The sequence below is a fragment of the Telmatherina bonti genome (genome assembly GCF_933228915.1).
Source record: "Telmatherina bonti genome assembly, chromosome: 7".
Taxonomy (NCBI): domain Eukaryota; kingdom Metazoa; phylum Chordata; class Actinopteri; order Atheriniformes; family Telmatherinidae; genus Telmatherina; species Telmatherina bonti.
The window spans coordinates 6372358-6385673 of NC_136625.1; positions in this window are offsets into that span (position 1 = coordinate 6372358).

Genomic DNA, 13316 nt, shown 5'->3' on the forward strand with positions numbered 1-13316 from the left:
CTGCCGCCGCGTGGCAACTCCAGCCGCTGCCCCATCCAGCCCGGAGCCCACCACAGACCCACAGCCTCCAGAGACCCCCAACCGGCCACCAACCCCGAGGGCAATAAGGTCACATTCTCCCCCCATACTAAGTGATGGAGCTGATCACAGGGGACCAGAGGGAATGAAATTCAGCTGACTGATCTCTTGAGGAGGCAGACATCATCTCGACACTGATGTGATCTAATAAGAGATTTCTGAACTGCTGGATACACAGACTTTGTTTGCTTTTCCAGTTTAGAAGGATAGTTTTCCTTGCGATACATCAACTGGTGAGGATTAAGTTTGCAGAATTAAATTCTATGTTAATTTCACCCAAGTAACCCAGTAGGCCCAGTTTGGGGTTTGTAGGGATGTTACATTTGAAGCAATTTGACAGATCTTTACATACCTGACACCAGAATTCCTGGACAGGTGGGCAAGACCACAAAGCATGGTAGTAGCTGTCAGTCGTGTTGCCAGTGCAGTGTGGACAGATGTTTGATTGTGACAGACCCATCCTGAACATCCTGTGTCCTGTACAATGAGTTCTATGCAGAACTTTAAATTGTATTAGTTGCATGTTTGAATTCTTAGTCATTGTAAATGTATTTGAACAGATTTGTGACCATTCATTTTGGTCAAAGTTACTGGATAAGTCTGCTTCCCGTTTAGAAGTTGGGAGACATATGGAATCATCTAGCTTTGATAGTAATCTATATATTTTGGATAACAGTTTCGGGGCATTGAGATTTAAGGATTCTGCAGCCCTGATAGGTAGCTGCAAGTTTAATTGATCAGGGGTGTATTTCTTACCTATAATAGATTTAAGTTGGTGGTATTCTAAGAATTTTGTGCTGCTGATTTCATATCGTGAAGTAATTATATCAAAAGGGAGAAAGTTCCCGTTTTCTATTAAATGTTCTAACTGTTTTATTCCTTTATTCTTTCACTGAGGGAAGTTTATCATTTTCCGGTTTTGCTGGATGTCGGGATTGTTCCAAATAGGTGTAAGTTTGCATGGAATAAGCAAGGACTTAGTTAGTTTAAGAAATTCCCACCAGGCCATTAGTGAGGAGCTGATATTAATGCTTTTAAAGCATTTTTGGTGTTTGACAGCTGTGCTGATAAATGGCAGGTCTGAAATTGCCACATCCTCACACATAGCTTCTTCTATATTAAGCCATGGTTCATTTAGATAGCTAGTTTTCTAAAGTATTTTTGGAAATTAGGCAAGTCTAAGCCACTGCTATCTTTAGTCTTCTGGAGTGTTTTTAGACTAATCTGTGGTGGTTTGTCTTTCCAGAGAAATCTAGTGACATGAGAGTCCAGCGATTTAAACCAGGTCGATGGAGGTTTAATGGGGATCATTGAAAACAGATAATTGATTTTAGGTAGAATCATCATTTTTATAGTGGCAACTCTTCCCATTAGTGATATGGGTAAAGATTTCCACCGTGTGAGATCGTCCTCAACTGTTTTTAGTAGAGGGACATAATTTAGCTTTGTAAGGTCTGACAGTCTGGGTGAGATGTTTATTCCCAAGTATCTAATATTTCCTGACTGTAAAGCAGTGTCAGGAGTATTATGGAAGGAACAGTTGATGGGTAGAACGATGGTTTTAGACCAATTAATGGAATATTCAGAAACTGATGAGAATTTATTGATGAGTGTGATTGTCTGACAGATGGATGATTGTGAATTTTGAAGGAAAAGTAATACATCATCAGCATAAAGACTGGTCTTATGCTCTATATTTCTACAGTTAATGCCTTTAATGTCTTTGTTTTGTCTAATGCTAGATGCTAAGGGTTCAATAAAGATTGCAAAAAGTGAGGGGGAGAGTGGACAGCCTTGTCTGGTGCCTCTCTGCAAACTGAAGCTGTGAGAAGTTTGATCATTTGTCCTGACGCATGCAGTTGGATTGCTATACAGTATCTTTATCCAGTCAATAAACGATGAGCCAAACCCGAATTTTTTTTAATGTTGCAAATAAGAATTTCCAGTTCACCCTGTCAAATGCTTTTACAGCATCTAGAGAGATTATTGTAGTTTCTAGGTTATGTATGGTGGCCTAATCAATTATATTTATTAGTCTACGCGTATTAGTGGTGGAATGTCGTCCCTTGATAAATCCTGTTTGATCAGGATGTATGATAAGTGGGGTTATTTTTTCTAGTCTTGTAGCAAGCACTTTACTGATTATTTTAAGATCTACGTTCATTAGTGATATTGGACGATAACTAGATGGGAGTTTGGGGTCTTTTCCTGGTTTTAGTATTACTGTAATACTAGCCAAATTCATGTTTTGAGATATTTGGCCTTTTTCCTTAATTTCTGAAACCATTTTATAAAAAGTGGGTGCTAGTGTAGACCAGAATTCTTTATAATATTCAACTGGAAAAGCGTCTGGTCCTGGAGCTTTATTGCTGGGCATGTGTTTTAAAGCTTCATGTAGTTCCCCTACTGAAATGGGTGCGTCCAAAACCATTTCCTGATCCTGTTGTAACTTTGGAAGATTGAGGTAGCTGAGAAATTCCTCAATGCTGTTGTCTGATGGATCTGTTTCTGAGGAATATAATGTTTTATAGAAATCCCTAAATGTGTCATTTATTCCATCAAGATCATGGAGGATATTTCCTCTTGAATCTTTAACAGAGGAGATGGTTGTTTTCTCCTTGTTTGCTTTTAATTGATTTGCGAGAAATCTTCCAGATTTGTTGCTATGTTCAAAGTTCTCTAAGCGAAGTCTTTGTAGCAAAAACTGGGTTTTTTGGTTAATTATTTCATTCAGCTCTAGTTTAGCCTTTCTTATGTGATTCAGAACTTGTTCTTCTGGAGAAGCCTTGTAGGCATCTTCTAGTCATTTTATTTTAAGCTCTATTTCAGATATTTTTGAACTCTCCTTCTTTTTCTTATGTGATGAAAATGAAATTATTTTCCCTCTCATTACTGCTTTTCCTGCCTCCCAAAGAACACATGCTGACGTTCCTGGTATGTCATTGTTTTCTAAATACAAAGACCACTCCCGTTTGAAGTAACTGATAAAATCAGGATCTTTAAGTAATGATGTATTAAATCTCTATTTGCTATAAGATGGTTTAGTTTTCTGATTAATTAGGGTAAATGATACTGGTGCGTGATCACTGATAGTGATGGAATGGATTTTAGTTTCTGAGATACTGTTCATCATAGAGCTGTTAGTGAGGAAGTCGTCTATTCTGGAGTATGAGTGGTGGACAGATGAAAAGTAAGTGTACTCTCTAGCAGTGAGGTGTTGTGAGCGCCAGACATCACAAAGACCAAAATCCTCCATATATTGTTTCACAACTCTTGCTGACTTCCAGACCCTGTGTTTCCCTGCTCCGCCCCCCTTGTCCATCCCAGAGTTTCAGGTCATGTTGAGGTCGCCCCCAATGATAAGTGTATTATCAAGGTGATCATATAGTAAGGAGAAAAAGGAATGAAAAAAGAAGGGGTCATCAGTGTTTGGGCCATAAATATTTGCGATGCATAACTTCATGTTTTGGATAGATAATGTCATTATTATGAATCTTCCATCTGGGTCTAAAATTATATTATTAGCAGTAAAATTAATTTTCCTGTTTATCAGAATGGCTACTCCTCTTTGTCTAGAATTGAAGCAGGCCGAGTACACGTGAGGGAACTGTGCTGTAGAGAGTACGTTAGCTGTTGTTTTTAATAAATGAGTCTCCTCCCTGGTGAGGTGTTCCAGGCACGTCCCTCGGGGAGGAGACCCCGGGAAGACCCAGGACACGCTGGAGGGATTATATCTCTCGGCTGGCCTGGGAACGCCTCGGGATCCCCCCCGCAGAGTTGGCAAATGTGGCTGGGGAGAGGGAAGTCTGGGCTTCCCTGCTTAGGCTGCTGCCCCCGCGACCCGACCCCGGATAAGCGGCAGAAGATGGATGGATGGTCTCCTGTAGCAGGACAATGTCTGCCTGTAGATCATTCAATCTGCTAAACACCTTCAACCTCTTCTCCCTGGAACCAGCTCCCCGTATATTCCACGTAACAAACCTCAGGGTGGTCATGCTCAAGCTACTGAAGTGTTTCTATAAAAGTATGTGTGTGTTTGTGTGTGTGCAAGCCCACATTAATGCATGCATGCTGTGTGTAGATTGTGTGCGTATATAAGTTCATCTGTGTGTACAATGTTCCTATATGTCTGTCCACATGCTTTGACTGTGTGTGAGAGTTGGGGGTGAGTGTTGATGTGATTAAACGTGCTCTGTGTTGTAGGTATGTTGTGTGCATGACATTTTGTGTCTGTGTCATGTGGATGTACGTGTGTACCCTACATATTACTGTTGGCATGGCATAATAGAATGAAAGAGCAGCTAGAAAGGAAAGGAGTGAGAAAAGCAAACAACTACAACTACACATAAAAAGAAAGAAATAGCACAAACAAAAGAGCAAAAACAAAGCCCTAAAAGGGAGGGAAAAAAGAGAAAAAAAGGCGAAAAAACAAAAACAAAACAAAACAAAAGCAACAACAACAGCAAATTTACAAAGACTGGCAGTAAATGTACAGTTCTGGATGACCATAATTAATGTGCTTATAGCAGATTAACATGTAAACTTAACAATGAGTAGCTGTATGAGTGATAGATATTACCTGAGGTTAGTAGAGCCGGGGGGGGGGGTATTTTTGTCACGGTAAAGCTGTCCATTGACGAACAATTTGTCCACCGCGATGACTGCACGGGATCCTTCGTCTCTGAGCTTCTTCCGGATGGGAAACAGGACCCTGCGTCTCTCCAGAATCTCTTTGGGAAACTGATTATTTACACTAAAATCGGTCCCGCGGAGTTCCGGACCTCGATCCCTCACCTGCTCTTTCTACTTGTAGCTCACGAACTTGGCTACAATCGGTCTGGGTCTGCGGCTGCCCGGTCTTTTCCCACCTAAGCGATGAACTCTGTGAAATGAGATGTTCCTCACCGCGTCTTCGGGTAGCTTCAGCTTGGTTTGGATAAATGATCTGATTATTTGCTCTGGATCCTCTTCTTGTTGCTCTGGGATTCCTGCGAAGACCAGGTTGTCCCTCATGCTGCGCGCCTGGAGATCAATCCTTTATTTTTTTATTTTTCTCTGTGAGTCGAGTCATTCCCTCGTTGAGAGAAGTCACCGTCTCCCTGAGGCTGGCGTTCTCTGCGGCCAGAGACTCCATCTGCTTTTGGCTGAATTCCATCGACTCCCGCAGCGACTGAAACTCCCGGTGGAGAACTTCCAACAGGTCCAGACGAGCGTCGAAGCTGGCGAGATTTTTGTCAATGGACATCAGGATGTCCGAGGTGTCATCCCCGTTAGAGGACGTCGCTCCAGGCGAGTCTTCTTTCCGGCTTCTCTTGGAGGTTGAAGCAGATCTGGGCGCAGACGGAGGAGATGTTTGGCTTGTCTTGCCCATGACGATGCGGTTGAAACACTCGTCAATAAACTCTGACAAGCTGGTGAGATCCTCCTCGCTTTGCTCCAGAGTTTACCTTAAACAAGACTTTTTAATTGTTTGCATCCAGAAACAGTTTTAAGATTATATTGGCAGGAAGATGATGTAGAATGAATATTTGTTTTAACGCGCCTTGACTAAATCTGCCGTCGCGCAAAATTAACGTCACTGCCACATCACTTACCTGCGCCTCTCTCACTTACCTCTCAGGGTTTCAGGGCGCCTGTGCCGCCGTGGGGTGGGCTGGGTGGGGATGTGTGAGTGAGGGTGAAGTTTGGAGGGGGGGCTGTGGGTGGTTGGGTAGAAGTAGAGGGATGGGGTGGCGGAATGTGAGCGTGTGTGGGGGCGGGGTCGGTTGGGGTTTGTGTGACTTGGTATGGGTGAGTGAGTAGAGGTGGGGTGGGGTTGTGTATGTGATGGGAGATGTGTGTGGATTGCGGAGGGGTGTGTGGATGGGGGTTGAGAGGGGAGTGCGTGTTGGGGGAGGGAGGGTATGCATGTATATGTGTGTGTGGTTTGGTGGTGGGGGGGGTGGTGTCCTGTACCCGGGGAGCGCAGCTGGCTCACTGGGGTGTGACCTGGCTGCCGCTAGGCGGCGGTCTGGGGATCCTGGTCCTCCGTCGGTGTGGGCTGTGCCCTCTGCCTGCGGGGGCGGGGGGCTGCTCTCGGGCTCTTGGGGCCCTGGGGCCTGCGCTCTGTCTGCCCTGGGTAGCCGGTGCCTGGCGGGGTCGGCCCTTGCCGGCCTGGGCCTGCTGGGGCCTGTTCCCCCTGACTGCGGGGGACTCTGGTTGGGGACCTCCTTCACCACCTTCTGGGCGGATGCATGGCTGGCTCCGGAGTGGGGGGGTTGGGGTCTGTGCCTGGGGGTGACTGTCGGTTACCCGGGTCTCTGGGTTCTCCTGGCCTGCCTCTAGCCCTAGGCGGGCGGGGTCACATTGGCATGATCACTCTTCTCTGAACACGTTCCACTCTAAATGTTCTGCATGAATGTTCTGCATGTGTCAGAGTCACTGAGTCATCCAGCAAGTTTATTCATTAACAGCAGGTACCTCTCTTTCTGTTTTTCTGATTTAACTTGCTAGTTTCTGGTCCTCCTGATTGTCAATGGTTTTGTTCTCCACAGGGACCATGAATCTAGAGTTGGCTTGTGTGGGTGTATATATTTATGTGTGTGGGTGGGTATGTGTGTGTACATATGTATGTATGTATGTGTATATATATATATATATATATATATATATATATATATATATATATATATATATATATATATATATATATGTATGTATATATATATATATATATATATATATATATATATATATATATTTATATATATGTATATATATATGTATATGTGTGTATGTATATATGTGTGTATGTGTGTGTGTATGCATGTATGTATATATATATATATATATATATATATATATGTATGTATATATGTATACATATATAATGTGTGTGCGAGTGTATATACATATATATGTAGGTGGGTGTGTATGTGCATATACGTGTATGCATTGATCTCTTTCTTTTGTTTTTTATGTTGTCTTTTCTGTTCTCTTTCTGCCCCTTTCCTGTCCTTTCCGGTCAGGTCCAGCAGCATAAACTGTGTAATACAAACTATTATCCAAAGCAAATAGAAAAATAAAATAAGAATCAAGAAATACAAGGGGATCATTACATCTATAAAAGTTCCCCTTGGCAAAATAAATTTGCTCAGCAGAACACAGCATCCAGAACATCAGTCTGCTTGCTTAAATGCTGGACAAGACAAAAAAGAAGAAGAAGAAAAAAAAAGACGATGTAGAGAATGCATTGTTCACCCTCGTGGGAGGATTGTTGGGATGAATGAGGAAACAATCATCAAAACATATGGCTCATCCAGCATTGAGTCTCAGAATAGAACACCTTGCATATCCCTTTTTTTTTTTTTTTTTTTTTTTTTTTTACATCTGGGTCATTCCAGCATAATGCCTTACTTCTGCCAGGTTATCACATATTTTTCAAGAAAAAGTTGGGCTGGCCTATTTTCTATTGGTTCACTTTGCAGATTTTCTGGCAAGGCCACTGTCACACAGACCGTCTACCTCCATCGGTCTAACTCTGCTTCGTTTCCTGGATGGATGTCATGCTGACTCAGCAAAAACTCACAGCGAAACATGTTTTTCTTTTTGCCGTCATCACAAACGCCTCACCTGTGGAATTTTTCAGCCGCTGATCTGCTGCCATCTGCTGGACACGTACAGGAACTACATCGGGATGAAACCGCTTTCCTCTTGTCTGCTCCTTTTTGAAGTTCTGACAATATTTCTGGAGATTCATTAGATCCACTGAAAAGGGGCCATTTTTGTCCACAAACCATGAAACATCCTAGATAGGAACACATCTCCTGGTCCCGGATTCTGTATGGAATTCCTGATAAGAAATTTCATCAGTTTCAGTCCGTGTGTCTCTGTAGATGAAGATGATGAAGTTGAAAATATGCTCAGTAAGAAGTCACCAGAGGCCTGTTCTACAAAGTGAGACTAATATACATATAAAAAAGAAAAAGCCCACTTTAGTCCTACTTTTCAATAAGTTTTCCTTTGATTCAACATGAATAAAACAACTGCAATCTCAGACGATGCGGCGCTATTCTGCATCCAGCCACCAGGGGGCGCTTGCAGTACCAGCAGGAAGTTCCAACGAACCTTCCTGTATGAAGCTAACAGCAACTCAACGTCTGTCTCTGTTCACCACAGGTCGGTAAATATTTATTAAAATCATGTATATTGTTGCCTTTGATGTTTAAAACAGCTGTTTATGGAGTTTAGTTTTTAATTGTTTTCAAATGAAGCAGTTTATTCAGAGATTTGTGAGAAAGTTGTATAAACTAACCTTTTAACCAATGCTAAGATGAGAAGATTTGGCTCATATGGAGGTGTTTGTGTGGTAAACTAACCCAAAGTAGGTGAGAAACAAGTGGACTTTAACTGAACTTATTTCTGGAAGTTTTTAATTAGAAAGGATATTTTCTGATGTGTTGTTGAAGTTAAAAGTATGTTTGTGGTTGATACCAAACCAGAAACGACATCTTGTTGGTAACCAGGTTAACATGATTACGTTAGAAACAAATATAAGTGATTTAAAGCTACAGTCGGTAAACTTGCTCAGAGACATGTTCCTCTGGGTGAAGTGGTTCCTCGTCCTGATAGTAGTCTATACATTCTGCAATCATGAACAATAAGAAATATAGTTAGACCCCTCAGTTTACTGTAAATCTGTAAAAACTCTGACCAATCCAAACGTTCCGACCCAAATGGAGTTGTTCATTTCTTATATTTCGTAAGCTTGTTCTCCCGGCTCCCCTCCTCCCCCCTCCCCCATACCTGATAGCCACACCCTGCATATAAACAGCGTGTTAGGATGAAAATACAAAGTAGTGAAGAAGAAACTCGGAAGGCAAACATGGCTGAGAAAATGCAGGAAGGCTTTCCCGACCCGGTTCGGTTTATTTGCCTCCTCCTGCTAAACAGCCGAGAAAGAGAAAATCGTTGAGCTGCGAATAAAATATCACGCAAGAAGCAAAATCAGAGGGGGAGGAGCCAAGACAGGGCACCACTTTCACATCTTGCTAGCTCCCCAGCATTACTTACCCAGCTTAAAGGGAAACTGCGTGAAAATTGTGATGTTCTGTAACTTCTGTACAACATGCAGTAAAAGGGTTCACATTGATTACAGGCTATGTTGTAAATGGGACCGAAGGTGATGAAAGACTAGTCCGGTATCATGAAATCTTGTTTTAGGATATCTGACCCGTGCCAAAGAATAAACCTTCCTGTATGAAGCTCAGACCAGCACAACGTGTCTCCTCTGGTCTTCACCACAGCTGGGACATCCTGGTCTTTGTTGCCTTCTGGCAACATCTGCCTCTACTTCTGTCCATTTCTGAGAATGTGCATGATAACGATCTCCTCCGCCATTTCCTGAAACTGATGTCAGAACTCTGAGGTGAACTCTGAAGTCTACTGGCCTCTGCTGGATGTTTAAGCAATGCCAACGTAAAGCCTGAATGGACCTTTCAAGCCACGTTTCCACTGAGCGGTTTGGTACAGCCTATTTTGTCTGTTTCCATTTTAAAACCGACCATTAAAACCAAACCACATCGTTTGTGGAACTCTTCAGCTGTAGATCCACAGAGAATGGTCTGGGTAAGGTGGTGCTACTGGTGTCACATGATCACATCCATCAGCTGGTGGATTGTTTGAAAAGCAAGCAGGAAACAAACAACGTTGCCGTTCAGTCCTCGGTTCAGTCGGTGTTGGAAAAAGGTTCCTGCAAACAGCAGTGAAGTCCAGTCGGATCTGGAACTACAAACCTTCCCAGCTCAAGTAGTCTTTTGTTGTCTGCTGTAGTTTGTAGCGTCACGCTAGTTGTGGTCGCACCAGAACAACACCATGCTAGCCATTTGGTTTCAACCAGGCATACACAGTGGCCATACGACTCTGCTTCTGATACCTCTGAACCGAACCATCCAGAACCGAAGCGCTCGGTGGAAACGGACCTTCAGTCTGAGAACTGAGATGATGCTGTGCTCACCTTGCTGCATGGTGCCATCACCCACCTGGAGAAGCCCAAGTCCCATGTCAGGTTGGTTTTTGTGGATTTCTCAAGTGCATTTAACACCGTGCAACCACACCTCATGGGACGTAAGCTGCTCCGGATGGATGCCAATCCCCACCTCATCCTCTGGGTCCTCTCCTTTCTCTCCAGGAGGGATCAGAGGGTCAGGGTGAATGGTCACCTCAGTACTGCCAGGACAATATCTACCGGTTCTCCTCAAGGTTCAGTCATCTCTCCACTTCTCTTCACACTATACACAAATGACTGTAGGAGCTCAACCCCAGGAATAACATATATCAAGTACTCAGATGACACCGTGATCATTGACACCACAAATACCGATAAACTTCTGCAATCAGAACTGGACTCATTCTCACTGTGGTGTAAGGATAACTGTCTGGATCTAAATGTATCCAAGACCAAAGAAATGGTCATTTATTTCCACCATGACCAGTGTTCCACCTCCTCACTCACAGTAAACAATGAAATAATTGAAAAGGTTCATTCATACAAATATCTTGGCTCCATAATTGACCATAAACTCACATTCCAACTCAACACTGAACAGATCTTTTCAAAATGTCAACAGCGCCTCTTCTTTCTCCGTAAGCTCCGCAAACTTCAGGTTCACCAGTCCATTCTCACTGCCTTCTATAAATGTTTCATTGAATCCATTCTCACATTCAACATCACTGCCTGGTTTGGTTTACTCACTCTCACTCATCACAACATGCTCAATAAGATTGTTAAAATCAGTAGTAAAATCATAGGTCAGGAGCAGCAGTCACTCAGTACCATCTATAACACCAGAGTCTTGAGAAAAGGCACCCAGATCTCCACTGACCCCTCGCACACCCTGCACTCTCACTACACCCTGTTACCTTCAGGGCGCAGGTACAGGTCTCTCCCTCTGAGAACAAAGAGGGCCACTTCCACCTTCCTTCCCACCTCGATCCGTCTGTTAAATGGTTGATGGCTATTGCAGACTGTTATATTTATGACTGTGTATGGCATATTGGTGTCAATTGTTGTTTTTAACTTATTTATTAACTGACATGTTGAGTTGTGTGTGTGGACATGTCTTTTTATTTATTTGTCATGGTTGTGCTCTACCCGCAAATGAAGTTCCTAACGGATAAATAAAGTGAATTTGATTTGATTTGATTTGAACTCTGAGGCTCTACTAGTCCGACGACCAGACCTCACAGCTCCCAGGTTCCTGCATGGACTGAAACTCTTCCAGCACAGAAAGGTGGTGAAACATGGAGGAGAACATCTTCATCATTAAATATCAGCGTTTCACGTGGATCCAACTGAGAAAAGTTTCAGAATAAAAGCATAAAATAACTATGTTTGATATTTGTAAGAAAACATGAAAACAAGGTGTGACTGTGTGGAGACGGAGAGTTTATTGTGGTTCAGGAATGTCAGAACAGTGAGTGGACATGAAAGCTGCCTGAAGGACTCTGCAGGTAAACATCAGCTGTTGGCTTTCTGGAAGCTTCTGCAGGTCTTCATCAGACTCCATGGTCCCACCTGAAGCTGCAAAGGCTCCATTAAAGCCGCTAATGGTAACTTCAGGTCAGGAGTTTTGGGTTGTTGAACCTAAACGTTCTGCTTCATCTCCTCCTGCTGGGACCAGACCAGTTTACCTTTCACTAAACTGGTCGAGTCTCATCCGTCCGACTGCAGTAAAACCTGACCCAGCCTTTACAGTTTCCTTCATTAAATAACACAATCCTTCTTTTCTCACATTTAAAACCCTCCACTCGTCGATGTTTTTCTGTTTTCTCTCATCAAGCATCACAGTGAATGAAATGAAACATGTTTTACATCAGAGTATTTACACATGCTGGAACATCATACATGGAATATAAACACCGGCTTTGACAACTACTCTGTGGTTTGACCTAAACATCCGTTTCTTCTGCTGCTGTGAGTCCACGTTTAACCCAAACACAAAGATCAGAACCAGACCGACAGACTTTCTCCGTTTTCTTTCAGCTGCCACCGTAACTCCAAACCAAGAACCGCTGGGAGGAACTTAGTCCAGGTTTTAGACCCTGCAGGAATCAGAAACGGCTCATAGAAAATAATTTAAACACTTTTTTCTTCAGACATTTATGATAAAAACTACATGAATGAGATCAGATGTCGGAATCATCTTCTCCCAGCAACATTCCTGGGATCAGCCGAGTCCAGTCCAGGTTGGACCTGAACTCAACATGATCTTCATCCTTCACAAACACCAGCAGCTCCTCGTCGATTCACCCTGCAGCTCCCAGATGTTACCTGCTGGCGACGCTCATGTGTCCCTGTAGCGGCTTCCCGCATGACCTGGTGGACCTGAACACACCTGAACCTGGTCTCAGCCTCAGCTGCACCGCTGACCTCTTATCAGCACCTCAGACAAGATATTTCAGCACAAAGAGACAGAAAACTGAGTCAGAACTTCAGGAACGTCCTCACACTTCTGCTTGGAGCTCAAACCGTGAATAAATCCAGATGTTATTCCTCTGATTTGCTTTTCCAGCGTTGGAGCTCTGGTAGATGAGGAGGAACCGTCCTGATGTTTCCTCATGTTTTTCAACCCCAACATGAACAGAGTTATGAGTGATGGTCTTCACGGACTCAGAACGAGATGATCTGACATCATGTAACAGGAGGGAAGCTGATACGTGGTCACATCCGCTGATGGAGGAGATTTCTGGGAATTCAGCTTGGTGACTGGAACACTGATTCGGTCTGAACACAACAGATACAGAAAACTAAAGCAAGGACAAATCCAGCAGCTTCAAGACTCTTCACCAGTCTGATGAAGGTTAAACCAAAAGCAAAACGTGTCTGTGAGCTCCTGCAGCAGCATCTGGACCATCAACACTGAACGCCTTAACTTGTTCCACCAGCTGGCCGCCTCCGCCTTCAGTCTGAACCATGTGAAACGTGAACTAAAACTAGGAGGCTGACAACAAAAACACCAGACGCTGGAATGCACGGGGCTCGGGACCGGACGCCTCGCTCCGTTATCCCAGGTCCAAACGGATTTTATGCTCAAACAGAGCGATTAGCAGCATAATGGAGAAGCCCAGCAGGATGCCGGCGTTCTGCAGGAGGAAGAAGCCCCAGTGGCTGAAGCCGTGGTCGCCGGCGTCGTTATGCAGCATCTCGGGAACCTGAGGAGGAGACGGAAACTGTCACCAAGCAGCCATGAAGGAAGACG